The 17791-nt window shown below is 33.3% G+C and overlaps 1 protein-coding gene and 1 long non-coding RNA gene across 3 annotated transcripts in view; one reads left to right on the forward strand and one right to left on the reverse strand.

Moving 5' to 3' along the window:
• Positions 1 to 338: 338 nt before the first annotated feature.
• Positions 339 to 16588, forward strand: LOC143234528 (uncharacterized). Its single transcript, XR_013018695.1, has 4 exons — positions 339 to 461; positions 2723 to 2803; positions 5948 to 6089; positions 16040 to 16588. It is a non-coding gene; the product is annotated as an uncharacterized LOC143234528 (long non-coding RNA).
• The window catches only part of LOC143234527 (integrin alpha-9-like), a 55995-nt gene continuing 52301 nt past the window's right edge, over positions 14098 to 17791 (reverse strand). For both annotated transcript variants that reach the window (XM_076471946.1, XM_076471947.1), the window contains exon 24: positions 14098 to 14143. The gene's annotated coding sequence lies outside the window, so the exon portion shown is untranslated. The remainder of the gene's footprint in view (positions 14144 to 17791) is intronic.

Genomic DNA, 17791 nt, shown 5'->3' on the forward strand with positions numbered 1-17791 from the left:
GACCTCTTCACAGCGACTTATTTGTACGTGTTTAATATTTATATGTCATCTTCTCTTGACATCACCTATTAACTTCGCAACTTACAACTGTGGCATTGACATATCCTCGATATTTTTGTTTCAATTCATAACCTGATAACTTTAACAACTTTGGTCTGTTTGCACACACATACACACAAAAATCTAGTTAAATACTCATAAACTTGTTGACAGTGCGGAAGGTTAGTGTGATAATAGCACTTAGAAACGTAATTTCTTGAACGCGGAAGAATATCACGGCACTAATACATTTAGAGATCTGAGTTTTTGACGTACAGTCTAGCGTTAAGTACGAACGCTTATAATTATAGCTTTGCGTTCAAGAACAAACATAAAGAACATCTTTTCCGAGAACCGTGTGCATTTAATCTGTATGATAAGCCAAAAAATTCCAGTGAAACCTGACGCAACTTCGAACAAACGTTAGGACAAGTTTATATTAATAATTACTATGTGTATAATTCACTTTAAGTTACAGGTAAAAGAAACCTAAGTGTTTCACAATGTTAGTTGTCATGTCAACCAGATGGAGTTCTTCAGACACAGTCGTGGAGGGCAAGTCTTAGTATTCATATTTGCATATAATTTAAAATTATTTGTATAACATTTAAACTTATTTATTACCTGGTGAAAAATAAAAATACAAACCATAGAGGGAGGCATGAGTGCATGTTACTGCTCATATAAATTGAAGAACTTAGCAAGATAACTTAAATCGGAATATTTATGTTTTGAAAACCTAAATATATCAAAAAACGAGAGAGAAAAAAGAATTACAATAGTAGAAAATCAAGCTCTGAAACTTTGATGTTTTAGTCATAAAAAACAACAGCATAAAAACGTGGTTTTGAAATCTTCAAATAAGTAATCAAGACATTGTAAGGTGCTTGCTATTTTCTCAGCACAAAACTACATGATGAACTGTTTGCTGTTTGTCCATTATGGGGAATCGAACACCCGGATTTTAGCAATGCAACTTCATAAACTTGCCACTGATTTACGGCCCGGCATGGCCAGGTGTGTTAAGGCGTTCGACTCGTAATCCGAGGGTCGCGGGTTCGAATTCCCGTCGCATCAAACATGCTCGCCCTTTCAGCCGTGGGGGCGTTATAATGTGTCGGTCAATCCCACTATTCGTTGGTGAAAGAGTAGCCCAACAGTTGGCGGTGGGTGGTGTTGACTAGCTGCCTTCCCTCTCGTCTCACACTGCTAAATTAGAGTCGGCTAGCGCCGATAGCCCACGTGTTGCTTTGTGCGAAATTTAAAAAAAACACTGATTCACCAAGGGACACATGCCAAATAGAAATTACTTGCATGTTTTGAGAAAAGTCGTTTATTTCGTAGCTAAAAATCTAAAATGTAAAAAAAAAATAATTAAAAGAATGAATATGTGTAAAACTTGACAAATAACGTTGATGGTAAAATAACCGATTTAATTATAGAACTTAGAGAACGTATTATTATTATTATTTAAATAATGTAATTAATATTAACTAGTTTAGGTGTTTAGCCAAAAGGGGAGTTTATTCATGTTTTACTCTTCGTTTGAATTTTTATTTCGTGTTATAAACAGTATTACACATGTATTAAGTGTTATGTAACCCATTCTTAAGTATTGCATATACATTTAGAAATGTTATTAGAAAACGAGTACTTCTGTTAAAGTTAGCGTTTTCTTGTGATTTTTTTTCAAACAAACACATTTCACATCTGGACCACAAGAGGAGAAACTTTCGTTTGTTACGTTAAGGCTGAGTGACTGTAAATTATTTCACACAATAAAACCATTACATATCTGAGTTACAGGGTAGGTGATCGATGTGACGAGCTCTCTTTATAACGTATCGATAAGTGATAGCAGGGTAAATAGGCAATAAAACAAAGTGCTAGGCCTAGCGAACACCACTAATATGGTTTTAAAGACGACGTGAGTATCTGCAGTATTTCTAGTCTAGGGCTATTCTGTTAGAAATACTGTAAGTACTTTTGTAACCTTTCCTCAAAGATGCCCGTAGGTCACAAGCTCGTGCTAGGTTAACTTGGTGACATCACACTACGGACACTCACAGCCTTGTTTACATGTCGTAGTTAAACGTACCATGTGATATGTAATTGGAACACTAAATCAATTAGTGTGGAACTAGGCTGGAACTGCGCATGTGCATGACGTCATCCTTGTGAAACCCGTATTTTGAATGTCCTCTTTGACCGTGTTGTCCAAACATAAAAGAGATGTATACTTTATTTAAATAACATAAAAAACCTACACTTCTGATTTAAAAAACAAAAACATTTTTACCAGTTCCACATAAAAAGTGCGTTAAAATATCCTTTTTGCAAATATTGATATACGTATACATGTGTTACTCGTTAACCCTAAAATCACTTTGTGTCTTCAGCCTACTTACTGAATAATGCATTGTTTAAATCTGTAAGAGCATTCAAGACAAGTGTTAAAATCTGATCAAAATAGTTAGGTTAGACACCGCACGTTTTCTCCGTAAAATATATAGTGATCTAAACAGTGGCAAAATTCTGGATATTTTTGTTCATATTTCTTTTATGTGACTCCAAGTTATTGCTAATAAGGTAAAAAATACAAGGTCCTACGAGCAACTGACGCAAACAAATTATTTTACATAAACATCTTTCTATAATTCTGTGGTTAACCCTCACTTTTCAGAAATCTGCATATTCAGAAATTAGACACTAGAATGAAGCACCGAAGTGAAAACTCGTGAGAACACACAGAAAAATATGAACGGTTAGTAATATCATAATACATCTCTTGTCTATAAAATACTTAATAAATGTAAAATAATAGAGACATTCGGTTTTATTTTTGAACTTCTAATTATCTAATATATGTTCTACGATCCTTTTATTGTAAATTTTCTTATTTTACTGGGTCATTATCATAATAATCCTTTCTAAAATAGATCTTTCGTTGATTTAATTTAGCTTAGTCTGTTTTTGAATATCGCGCAAAGCTACTAGAGGGCTATCTGCGCTAGCCGTCCCTAATTTAGCAGTGTAAGACTAGAGGGAAGGCAGCTAGTCATCACTACCTACCGTCAACTCTTGGGCTACTCTTTTACCAACGAATAGTGGGATTGACCGTAATTTATAACGCCCCCACGGCTGAAAGGGCGATTTTGCTTAGTACTGAAGCGTTAAGATTAAGTGCTTAGTAGCATAAAAACAAACAAGCATACAAAGAATAAACCCGACATTAACAAAATAATTAAACAAGCAGATATATATAACAGACTATTTGTAGTTGTATTTCATACACTGGTTGGTCACACTGTCTTCGCTTTTCTAATATTGTAAAATCGATCTGGCCTATACTTCACAAGATGCCAGAAGGTGACGATTTGTTCTTAATTTGGTTCACAGATTATGTTTGCGAAATGTGATGGAAAATGAGTCGTACAAGACCAGTCCAATGTATGAAAAAGGCCTAGGACCTATTAGTTCTGTTACACAAGAAAAGTGTTAACAGCAAACCCACATCGGGCTATCTATCGTGCCCATCGAGGAGAATCGAACCCCTGATTTTAGTGTTGTAAATCCGAAGACTTACCACTGTTCCAGCGGGAGACAAAGACAGAAACACCACAATGTTTATGACATTATAAATTGATATTTAAGTGTTGTAATCGAGCTGTTATCTCTCAAAACTCAAAATTCCCTTTTATCTGCCAACAGGAATCAAGTACTTTTTTTTGGACCAGTTTTTGTCTTCTAATCACCACTAAGGTTGTACTTCTGTACTTGCATCCGGCTTGTTTCGAAGTTACATCAAACTAGTATATATAATTAACCCCTGGTGAGGGGTCGGCATAGCCAGGTCTTTAAGGCAGTCGACTCGTAATCCAAGGGTTGCGGGTTCGAATCCCCATCACACCAAACATCCTTGCCCTTTCAACCGTTGGGACGTTATAATGTTACGGTCAATCTCACTATTCGTTGGTAAAGGAGTAGCCCAAGAATTGGCGGTGGGTGGTGATGACTAGCAACTTTCCTTCTACTCTTACACTGCTAAATTAGGGACGGCAAGCGCAGATAGCCTTCGAGTAGCTTCGTACGAAATCCAAAACAAACCAAACCCTTTTCGTTTGCTTTCGTGGATAAATTTTGACGACACATACTTTTGAACAGCCAGCCAAAAAAACTGTATGTCATAGTGAATCTTGCTAAAAGTAACCTACTATCACACCCCTTTGAAAGTCGGAGGAACTGTTGCTTTTTTTGTATTTTAGACAATTATTTTATTATTTTATCTTTGCATATATGGAACTTCAGTAATAACTTGAACATATCAAATAATTACACCATATTACACATGTAAATATGTGGATTTTGTGTTTGTTTGCAAATCTGTGTGTGTTTTAATAATTAATTTCTGACAAACGTCTCCTCTAAAGTATATCGTTTACTTAAGAATAACATAATTGTGGTTATCGTATTAAAGTAAAGAAGAGGTGTGCCTCATATAACGCGTTAATATATCGATTACACTTCTACATAATGTGCTAGTGTATGAATACCACACCCTAATAGTATCATAGCGTATAAAACACGTTATTTAAACAATTTACTGATTTACAAACGTAGGCGTCCGTAGGGAAGGGGTGGGCAGGAGAGGCACTTGTTTCCCTGGAAAATTAGAAACAATTATCTTGATTCATTCAGTATATGTGTACGGGGTATTTTTTTAAATCACTTCACAATTTCACATTACTTTGCTTCCCCCCCCCTCCTTCATTGGAAAAATTTCTGCGCGTGCCCATGCATTAAGACCATATCGGAACGAGTGTGACCATCGGTTAACGAGTCGGATTCTGGATATAATATTTGTGGCCGGTTACCGCATTTAAAAACAATACGCTCCGAATTTTGAGATTTGAGGGTGCACTATAGGGGTTGTTTGTTTTGGAATTTCGCGCAAAGCTACTAGGCCTGGCATGGCCAAGCGCGTAAGGTGCGCGACTCGTAATCCGAGGGTCGCGGGTTCGCGCCCGCGTCGCGCTAAACATGCTCGCCCTCCCAGCCGTGGGGGCGTTATAATGTGACGGTCAATCCCACTATTCGTTGGTACAAGAGTAGCCCAAGAGTTGGCGGTGGGTGGTGATGACTAGCTGCCTTCCCTCTAGTCTTACACTGCTAAATTATGGACGGCTAGCACAGATAGCCCTCGAGTAGCTTTGTGCGAAATTCCAAAAACAACAACAACAACAGCAAAGCTACTCGAGGGCTATAGGCGCTGGCCATCCTTGATTTAGCAGTGTAAGACTAGAGGGAAGGCAGCTAATCATCATGACCCACCGCCAACTCTTTTACCAACTAATAGTGGGATTGACCGTCACATTATACGTCCCCATTGCTGAAAGGGCGAGCATGTTTGATGCGACGGGGATTCGAACCCGCGACCGTCAGATTACGAGTCGAACGCCTTAACCCACTATTCAATCATACAAGAGTAGCCAAAAGAGTCGGCGGAAGGCACTGTTGACTAGTTGTTTCAATTTAAGTCTGTCAAACTAAAATTATGAATACAGATATCTCTCCGATTAGCGAATTTCTGGAATCAAGCAAACAAACTATATATCTGTAAAACCTAGTAACTCGTTACGGATATAAGATTAGATTTACCTAGCATTTCGTTTGAATCAAAACGTTTTAATTTCATAATAATGAATGGAATTATTAATAACGTGTGCGATTTCCCGAACTGTTATTTAGTCATACAGTGTAAATTTTACTCTTTAAATATTTTAATAAAAAAGAGAAATTCTAATTTTATTTTAAATATTTTTTCAGTTCTTCATATTAAATAAGTTGGTAATCATTGGAGTCATAAATAATAAATTATACGTATGATTGAGTATCTATGTTTACGTAGAAACAAGTCTTTCCTGGAGTCGACGGTGAGTTTACTTACAACGCTATAATCCATAGTTCAATCCCTGTGGTGGACAGAACTCAGCCAACTGTGTAGTCTTGCGCTAGACAAACGGCGTAGAAAAAAACTTACTTTCTTTCAGGTGAGAATTAATGGTGCTGCCATCTATGTAATTTAACTTGTACCTTAGGCTGCAAATGTGGCTTTCACGTTTCCGCATGTTTAATACACAATACTGAATAGAATAAATTAAAGGTAATAATTCAAACTTAACGAAACATAAAAAGTAAACCAAATTAACTATAGACAACATTAATGTCGAGCATTAAACGCGTAACAGAAAATTTAAAAATCAAACCAACGTGAAATAAGATTACGTTGTTTGTTTTAAATTTCGTGCAAAACTACACAAGCGCTGTCCGTCCCCAATTTAGCAGGGAAAAACAAGAGGGAAGTCATCACCACCCATCGCCAACTCTTGGACTGTTCTTTTACCAATGAATAGTGGGATTGACCATAACATTATAGCGCCTCCATAGCTGAAAGGGCGGGCATGTTTGGTGTGACGGCGATTCGAACCCGGGACCCTTACATTACGAGTCGGACGCCTAAACCCACCTGGCCATGTAGGGCTGTTCACGTAACAGAAGCATGCTGTTCACCCATCTGTCCACCTATCAGCCTCTCAGACTTGAGAAAGAAAAATGTAAACATAGATCTTACCATTACCAGTGAAAGCTTTGAAACAAGAGAAATGTTTTTTATCACATTTTTAAATTAATTTTCCGCTTTAACTGTAACTTCTTCCATTCTACTATGTCATGATCTCAGAAAGTGGTCCTTCCATGTAACTTATTCCATTCTACTGTCATGATCTCAGAAAGTGGTCCTTCCATGTAACTTCTTCCATTCTACTATGTCATGATCTCAGAATGTGGTCCTTCCATGTAACTTATTCCATTCTACTATGTCATGATCTCAGAATGTGGTCCTTCCATGTAACTTATTCCATTCTACTGTCATGATCTCAGAAAGTGGTCCTTCCATGTAACTTATTCCATTCTACTATGTCATGATCTCAGAAAGTGGTCCTTCCATGTAACTTATTCCATTCTAATGTCATGATCTCAGAAAGTGGTCCTTCCATGTAACTTATTCCATTCTACTATGTCATGATCTCAGAAAGTGGTCTTTCCATGTAACTTCTTCCATTCTACTGTCATGATCTCAGAAAGTGGTCCTTCCAAGTAACTTATTCCATTCTACTATGTCATGATCTCAGAAAGTGGTCCTTCCATGTAACTTCTTCCATTCTACTATGTCATGATCTCAGAAAGTGGTCCTTCCATGTAACTTCTTCCATTCTACTATGGAAGGACCACTTTCTGAGATCATGACATGTAACTTCTTCCATTCTAATGTCATGATCTCAGAAAGTGGTCCTTCCAAGTAACTTCTTCCATTCTACTATGTCATGATCGCAGAAAGTGGTCCTTCCATGTAACTTCTTCCATTCTACTGTCATGATCTCAGAAAGTGGTCCTTCCATGTAACTTCTTCCACTCTACTATGTCATTATCTCAGAAAGTGGTCCTTCCGTGTAACTTATTCCATTCTACTGTGTCATGATCTCAGAACGTGGCCCTTCCATGTAACTTCTTCCATTCTACTGTGTCACCCACACTTGATTAGTTGTTGTGACTGGGGAGAAATGATTTTGTGTTCTCATAGGACAAAAGAAAAAAAAAATCCTTCTTTCAAATCAGACAAAGGGTTCAAATACAGCATCCCATAATCTAAATTCTGTAAGTAACTTACTAATTTACATAAATTATAGGAAGGAGACCCCCCAATTTATACCAATTTGTACAAGTATGTTTATCATCTTTTGAAATATTTATCGTGTAACAAATGGTAAGGATTGTTGGCTTTGCATATGGTTCAATCATATTAATGTATTACACAATACATGGTTCTAGCTTGAGGTGAAGCATATGACTGAATTTTAGTGTAACAGTACAGTATACATGATTAGACCTATTGGAGGCAGATGTTTGAATCTTGTTAATATATTATTACACTATCCATTATTCTAACTTAAGTTAGATGTTTGAATATTGTTAATGTGGTCTTATGCTATCCATGATTCTAACTTAAGTTAGATGTTTGAATATTGTTAATGTGGTCTTATGCTATCCATGATTCTAACTTAAGTTAGATGTTTGAATATTGTTAATGTGGTCTTATGCTTATCCATGATTCTAACTTAAGTTAGATGTTTGAATATTGTTAATGTGGTCTTATGCTATCCATGATTCTAACTTAAGTTAGATGTTTGAATATTGTTAATGTGGTCTTATGCTATCCATGATTCTAACTTAAGTTAGATGTTTGAATCTTGTTAATGTGGTCTTATGCTATCCATGATTCTAACTTAAGTTAGATGTTTGAATCTTGTTAATGTGGTCTGATGCTATCCATGATTCTAACTTAAGACAGATGTTTGAATCTTGTTAATGTGGTCTGATGCTATCCATGATTCTAACTTAAGACAGATGTTTGAATCTTGTTAATGTGGTCTTATGCTATCCATGATTCTAACCTAAGTTAGATGTTTGAATCTTGATAATGTGGTATTATGCTATCCATGATTCTAACTTAAGACAGATGTTTGAATCTTGTTAATGTGGTCTGATGCTATCCATGATTCTAACTTAAGACAGATGTTTGAATCTTGTTAATGTGGTCTTATGCTATCCATGATTCTAACTTAAGACAGATGTTTGAATCTTGTTAATGTGGTATTACACTATCCATGATTCTAACTTAAGTTAGATGTTTGAATCTTGTTAATGTGGTATTACACTATCCATGATTCTAACTTAAGTTAGATGTTTGAATCTTGATAATGTGGTATTACACTATCCATGATTCTAACTTAAGTTAGATGTTTGAATCTTGTTAATGTGGTATTACACTATATTCAAGTGTCACTCTGAACTCAGCAGTTGTTACTTATTTCCCTCTATTAGTTATTTGTTAATCTGCATTATATTATATAATTTCTAGTTAGTGGCTTATTTTAAGAATAAAAATAATCTTTGCATTCATATCGTATTAAAGATGGACTTATCTAAGATTAGTTTAACACTTAGATATAAGATACCCATGAATATTCATAAAGTGGTACAAAGTTTTATTGCAATCTGTTGTTTAACCACAGTTACATATAACAAAATGGATATAAATCATTTATATTATGAAACATAAATAAAAAAAGAACTGTTTATGACATTTTTCTGTACAGTACCAAATATTCTCTTTTGTTTCTCAGTTATGAATTAATTTTAATGGGCACCTAGTCCCACAATTACCTACAAACGTTAGACGTGTAATGGCCGTCAGATGCTGAAAATTTACTGTGAACACTAATGCTACAATTCAGCTTACGTATCACCTGCAATAATAATGAATATTGCTTTGTTTAATAAATAATGAAAAAATACAACACCAAATCATGAACTACTTAAACATAATTTCTGTAGCTAACTTCATGTGGAAAATAATCTTTGCAAGTCTGAAAACAGCCAACAGAGAATATGAAACCTTAGAACTGGTTTTACTTGGAAGTATTACTACATCCCCTTGACAACCAGAGCCACAGGTCACATCAGTAAAAGGTAAATGTGGCAAGGCCACAAGTCATGCCATTGGAAGTTAAATGCATCACGTCCACAATTCGTGTCAGAAGAAGTTAAATGTGGTGTTAAAAAGAACTAGTCATTCCAAGTATACGCATTTCTATTCTACAGATCAAATACTTAGGAAAAACTGTCTTTATCATAATTGGTTTTTGATTCTAAACATGGTTTTAGTTCATCAGTATCTCTTTGTTCTTTCATTTTTTCTAAGTCTTCTCGTTGCTTCCTCTTGAAAAACCCTAACTGCAAAGAAAACAAAAATTCAATTAAGTGAAACAAACCTTCCATGAGAATGATTACAAATTTACTTAAAAAGATAAAACTGGCTCTGTTACTTATGATACACAAAACAAATTCAGATACATAGGTAAGACTGTTCTTTGTATTTGGTACATAAGAAAGATGGTTCTTTGTATTTGGTACATAAGAAAGATGGTTCTTTGTATTTGGTACATAAGAAAAATGGTTCCTTGTATTTGGTACATAAGAAAGATGGTTCCTTGTATTTGGTACATAAGAAAGATGGTTCCTTGTATTTGGTACATAAGAAAGATGGTTCCTTGTATTTGGTACATAAGAAAGATGGTTCCTTGTATTTGGTACATAAGAAAGATGGTTCCTTGTATTTGGTACATAAGAAAGATGGTTCTTTGTATTTGGTACATAAGAAAGATGGTTCTTTTTATTTGGTACATAAGAAAGATGGTTCTTTTTATTTGGTACATAAGAAAGATGGTTCTTTGTATTTGGTACATACGAAAGATGGTTCTTTGTATTTGGTACATAAGAAAGATGGTTCTTTGTATTTGGTACATACGAAAGATGGTTCTTTGTATTTGGTACATACGAAATATGGTTCTTTGTATTTGGTACATACGAAAGATGGTTCTTTGTATTTGGTACATAAGAAAGATGGTTCTTTCTTTGGTTGCTTACAACAAAGACTGCTTTTTTTTATAAAGACATGAGTGAAACTGAAGTAAAATGTATACAGTACTGATGAAGCCACTTGCCTTTTACTGGGATATTTCAGACATGTTGAAATACCATGGACATAGTGACTGTTGCTATCCACACACAGTCACGTGTCATTAATTGCTTGAACAACAATCATTTTAGTGCAAGCAATTTTTATAAATTTCACTCATGTCATTATACACCAGAATTTGGTTTATGACTTTTATTAACATCACTTTATTTATCAACTAACATTTTATTGACTTAAAAAAAGTAAAACTGGAATTTATACAAAATAACGTAAAGATTGATTCTATTGGAATCCTACATATTGTTTACCCACTATAAAAAACTGATGAATGTTACTTCCATTGCTATAATTTTACAGTTCATTTGCAATACACAGACATTGACTAATCCAGATCTCCTAGTGGCCCAGTGATATGTTTGTGAACTTACAATGCTAATAATTATATTTTGATGCCAAGTGGATGCAGCACAGATAAACTGTTGAGTACATTTCTATGTAACAACAAATGAATGATACTATATAATTAAACTTTTCAATTTCAAAGATGTCGTATTTATAAAATATTATCTATTTATAAGTAAGTATTTAATTGTACATACATACTTTATCAGAATTTTTTTAATGGTATAAAGGTGTATAATGTGGGAGTCTAAATACCCCAGTTGATAACTTGTTATGTACCTTATATATCACATATCTCAACAGAATAAACAAGATAGTCCCAACTATAACACTGACAGCTGATATCCCACTTGGTACTTTCTTTATACATCAAATATCTCAAGAAAATAAACAAGATAGTCCCAACTATAATACTGACAGCTGATATCCAACTTGGTACTTACATTATACATCAAATATCTCAAGAAAATAAACAAGATAGTCCCAACTATAACACTGACAACTGATATCCAACTTGGTACTTACTTTATACATCAAATATTTCAAGAAAATAAACAAGATAGTCCCAACTATAACACTGACAGATGATATCCAACTTGGTACTTACTTTATACATCAAATATTTCAACAAAATAAACAAGATAGTCCCAACTATAACACTGACAGATGATATCCAACTTGGTACTTACTTTATACATCAAATATTTCAAGAAAATAAACAAGATAGTCCCAACTATAACACTGACAACTGATATCCAACTTGGTACTTACTTTATACATCAAATATTTCAACAAAATAAACAAGATAGTCCCAACTATAATACTGACAGCTGATATCTGACTTGGTACTTACTTTATACATCAAATATTTCAACAAAATAAACAAGATAGTCCCAACTATAACACTGACAACTGATATCCAACTTGGTACTTACCCTATACATCCCATATCCCAGCAGGAGAAGTAAGAAAATCCCAACTATGATGCTGACAATATATATCCAAGCTGCTACTTGAATTGGTGGTGGTGCTCCAGCAAGAACTAGTTGAGTTTTTGCCTTAAAAATGATTATAACACAAATATGTGTCACAGAAAAGTGATGCAAGGGCTATAGTTTATTTGTTGTACAATTATATATTAGCATGGAATAAAACTCAGTAAATGTATTTGTTGTTTTATTATGTTTGGGAATGATAATATTAGGCTGGTGTTTTAATCTTTAATATTTGATTATTATGTTTCAAGTGCATAAAATATGAAACTGCTCATTGTGGGTCATATCCTCAAGGTATCACAGACCCACCAATGAATAAAAAAGATTAATCTTCTAGTGAGAGGAATAGTTGATGAGAAAATGTTTTTAAGCAAGCCTAACTTTTAGTTTAAAATTCTTTTTTTGTACAATATCAAAAACTTACTTTGTGTTTTGGAATATTAAGTAGTACAACTAGCTCATTTCATTTTACAGAAATGTACAATAACATTTTATAATTATCTTTAAACTTAAAACATAATTCTTACAGAGGATGTGTAGTCTGGTGGTACATTTGGATCATAACCTGCTGGGTCTGGAATCCAAACTTTTGCCTCTGACTTTATTGTTATGACATCTTTTCTTCCCTGTAACCAACACAAAATTTATATAAGTCAAAAATATACATGCAGGATTAGATAGCACTTGTTAACAGCATTTCAATGACAAAATAAAACATTGACATGTGCACAGTATTTTTAAGGGATGGATGTTTGGTCTAATTTTGTTAAGCCACAAAGTACAAGACTGATTGGTTTGGTAACCAAAATAATATTAATAATTGATAAATTTAAAAATAGTGTATTGGTTTTGGTTTAGTTTAGAAAGGAAGACCTAAATGTATAATAATATTAAGGCATGTCTATGAGTCTGAGTGTGTGTGAGACCACCATAGCATCAAGACGAAAGAACCTAGAAACCTGAAATCCTGAAATTTGGCACCTGTACTAAGTAGACCCAGAGGGTGTGCACCTGGGTATTACTACTTATATTAACCACATGCATGTGTGCACATTTTTTAATGAAGTAAGCTAGCAAAAAACAAATAAAAAAGAAGTGGTTCCTTATAGAACAACTTCTAATATATAGAAAAGCCAGTGTTTTTTTGTAACAATGCATTCCAACAATGGCTTTTATACCATGTGGTTTAGCAATAGAAGTATAACATAATATTGTTGCTAAAAGTCTATGCTGAAAATACAAAATGAAACGAATAAACTACAAAATTAAAAAAAAAGTTTTGTTTAATTTAAAGGCTCTGTTAATTAGAGATGTTTGTTTTATTATTATTTGTATTTCAGAATGGCTGATATGGGTATTAACACTTTTACTGATAAGCAGAGAACAATGTTTTGACCTTCTCTGGGGGGTTTCAAATAACACATTAAAACAAACACAATCACAAAACACCCATAATCAGTTAACTTGTCAAGTTTTAGTAAGGGATGAAAGGCCTCATTATCTGTGGCACATAAAATACGGTTGAAATGTGTTATTATAACCTACAGCTTTTTACTGGAAACCTGCATAGGGCCAGTAAAGCAAAATATTGTAAAATTGTTACATGTTTTATTGTGATGCATTATCACAGAAATTAATTACTGATATGTCATACTTTGTCATTCTAGGTATTATATATCCATAATTAAAAGATAATTATAACACTTTAGAGATGTTAATCTGTAAGATAATTTACTCAAAACATTTGAGTTCAAGCTCTTCATTGGCTGGACGGACTTAGGTTTCTTTTTATTGTAAATAACACTTTATGTTAACACATCAAAACAAAATACACTTACCAAATACATATGTCATTTACATACAGTAGCTAAAACATGCCCAGTTTCATTATTGTAATTTAACACATAACTAAAAGCAATGCTTATTTCTAGAATTAATGAAACACCAAGAGATTACTTATGCATACTCCTGTGTAATATTTTCTTACCAAAGTCTTCTTTAGTGCTTCTGTGTCAACTTCCCCAACAATTCGAACTTTAGCCACCTTTCTGATGTTGGAAAATGGTCCCACGTCACAACGAATTTCTCTACAAACAGCTGTTTTGCAACTCTAAAAAAAAAGAAATATCTAATAACAAGAAATAATTTTAAAAAATGAATTAATAAATATATAAAGTATTGTACAAAACACGTTCTTAACCATAAATTCTTCAATGTAATTTTAAATTTTTATAAAATGAAACGATAATATGGTACTTTCAGAAGAGCTTTTGATTTTACAGTTTCAGCATAACCCGTAAATAACAAGAGACCAGAGCAGGATGTGTACTGTGAAACTGAATTCTCTTGGTTTTGATTCAGTGTACAAAAAACGGAGAGACAGGACATAGTATAAAGCAGAGTAAAACAATATTTTTTCAATAAAAAAAAGATTGTTTGGATCAAGGGCACCATATTTAGTAAAAGTTTGAAGGCTTTCAGAAATGTGGAGATCTTTGCAAGTAGACTGTGAAAACAACATATACATAGTTTTATAATACTATTTTGCTCAGTTTTGGTTCTTTACCTATCCACTGTTAATCACTCTCATTGAAAGGTAAGTGAGGTTATACACGTATTAGCTGACTCATCGGTAGAAATGATCACCAACAACTTCTATATAGCTTGGGAAAATAGATTCTGCCTGGTTTCTATAGTTACAATATTTAAGAATAACACCACTTTTCAGCAGATTTTAACCAATTATTAGATGGTTTTCATTCAGTTTATTATTACTTTCATAATTGTTTTTAAGTTAGTATCTAACAGAAACCTTCACTTTTTGATGTATTTCTTTTATATTATTACTTTTGTTAAGAGTTGAGTGACAATGTTTACCTTTAATTCAAAATTTTTTGTTGTTCTCATGATTTTGTTGTTCTCAAGATTTAAAGTGCTGTTGTAACATCGGTTCACGTTCGTACTATAAATATCGTTTGTTAACGTTAGTATTTCTTGTATTGTTGTAACATCGGTTCACGTTCGTACTATAAATATCGTTTGTTAACGTTAGTATTTCTTGTATTGTTGTAACATCGGTTCACGTTCGTACTATAAATATCGTTTGTTAACGTTAGTATTTCTTGTATTGTTGTAACTTTAATTCACATTTGTATTATAAATATCATTTGTTAACATTAGTATTGTTTGTTCACATTAAGAACTACAAGATTTAGAGTGGTGATGCAACATCAGTTCACATTTGTATTATAAATATCATTTGTTAACATTAGTATTGTTTGTTCACATTAAGGATTACAATATTTAAAGTGCAGCATTTGGCTCTATTAATTAATCAGTTTTACAATCGATTAGTATATTCATGATGACGAGAAACCCACTTGAAATAAAAATGTATCTCAGAATGGCTGGTATGGGTATTAACACGTTTATTGATATGGAGAGAACAACAATGACCTTCCTAGGTCATCTTCATGTTTAGTATATTGTTAATTGTGAATGTGAAATTAAACATTAGTTCTTGATATAAATCTGTGTCTTGTCACTTAACTGTCACAACTCATTGTGACATTTTAATATCAATGTTTGTTTTGGTTAAGTATATATATTTAGAAATGCATGTAATTTGTTCCCTTAAATATGTGTTGTGAAATTCACATTTATTCACTAAATTTATAGAAGATTCTCAAGCGTGAGAATCAACAATATATGTTTTATGAAAGCACTAGTGTATGGTCAGTATTGTTGGGCCAACTGAAATTTGTAGAATCTAACTTGTTTAATACTTATAAACAAATGTGACTCACTAAGAGACAGTGTATATTGTTGGTTTGCTACAGCTGGTATACTATAAACCTCAGAAACTATAACTGTGATTAATGCCTATCAATCAGGAACTACACATTTAACTGGAAACTTTTATAGATTTCACACATTACAAACCATTTAACTTCAGTGGATGAACATTGGACATTAGTGTTTTTACAAAGACATTATATAATTTCAGCTGGAAAAACTTGCATGTGATCAGCAGAGAGCTAGCTAGCTCCCTGATAAGAGAATCATACCTAATTCAACTCGAAATTAATTTGTTCATCATGAAGAGTCAACATAATGTTCAATTAGAGGTCAGATAGAAGACTCAATATTGTGCATTTGTAAAACTTTTGTATATAAATCATATTTGTAATAACCATTATTAAAAATTGTATTATTGTTTGCATATTAAAATATATTTGTCTTAAGAAAGAAAACTGTACATCAATCTTGTTGGCAAACATCATAAATATAATACATCTCTATATTTAATTAACTTCTAGATTTAAATTACAATTTAACTCAGTTTCAAGCTATCTGAAACTGTAACATGTAACATAATAAACTGGAGGTTTGTACAAGAGAAATCGTAACGTGTAACATCAGGTCTAACTTTTATATTCTGTTTGTTATTTGTGAGGGACCACAAACCTAACTTTGTATCAGTCTGTATAATACATGAAGTATCCATAAGTATTCACTGTTTGGTATTACAGGTTAGAAATAACAACATCATAACTTCTCGGAATATATAATGTACGTTAGCTTACCAATATATGTTCCGAATCTGTTTGTTAGCTACTAACTTACCAATATATGTTCCGAATCTGTTTGTTAGCTACTAACTTACCAATATATGTTCCGAATCTGTTTGTTAGCTACTAACTTACCAATATATGTTCCGAATCTGTTTGTTAGCTACTAACTTACCAATATATGTTCCGAATCTGTTTGTTAGCTACTAACTTACCAATATATGTTCCAAATCTGTTTGTTAGCTACTAACTTACCAATATATGTTCCAAATCTGTTTGTTAGCTACTAACTTACCAATATATGTTCCAAATCTGTTTGTTAGCTACTAACTTACCAATATATGTTCCAAATCTGTTTGTTAGCTACTAACTTACCAATATATGTTCCGATTCTGTTTGTTAGCTACTAACTTACCAATATATGTTTCGAATCTGTTTGTTAGCTACTAACTTACCAATATATGTTTCGAATCTGTTTGTTAGCTACTAACTTACCAATATATGTTTCGAATCTGTTTGTTAGCTACTAACTTACCAATATATGTTCCGAATCTGTTTGTTAGCTACTAACTTACCAATATATGTTCCGAATCTGTTTGTTAGCTACTAACTTACCAATATATGTTCCGAATCTGTTTGTTAGCTACTAACTTACCAATATATGTTCCAAATCTGTTTGTTAGCTACTAACTTACCAATATATGTTCCAAATCTGTTTGTTAGCTACTAACTTACCAATATATGTTCCGAATCTGTTTGTTAGCTACTAACTTACCAATATATGTTCCGAATCTGTACGTTAGCTTACCAATATATGTTCCAACTCTGTTTGTTAGCTACTAACTTACAAATATATGTTCCAAATCTGTTTGTTAGCTACTAACTTACCAATATATGTTCCAAATCTGTTTGTTAGCTACTAACTTACCAATATATGTTCCAAATCTGTACGTTAGCTACTAACTTACCAATATATGTTCCAAATCTGTTTGTTAGCTACTAACTTACCAATATATGTTCCGAATCTGTTTGTTAGCTACTAACTTACCAATACATGCTCCGAATCTGTTTGTTAGCTACTAACTTACCAATACATGTTCCGAATCTGTTTGTTAGCTACTAACTTACCAATATATGTTCCAAATCTGTTTGTTAGCTACTAACTTACCAATATATGTTCCAAATCT

The sequence above is a fragment of the Tachypleus tridentatus genome, chromosome 12 (assembly GCF_004210375.1).
Source record: "Tachypleus tridentatus isolate NWPU-2018 chromosome 12, ASM421037v1, whole genome shotgun sequence".
NCBI classification, from domain to species: Eukaryota; Metazoa; Arthropoda; class Merostomata; order Xiphosura; family Limulidae; genus Tachypleus; species Tachypleus tridentatus.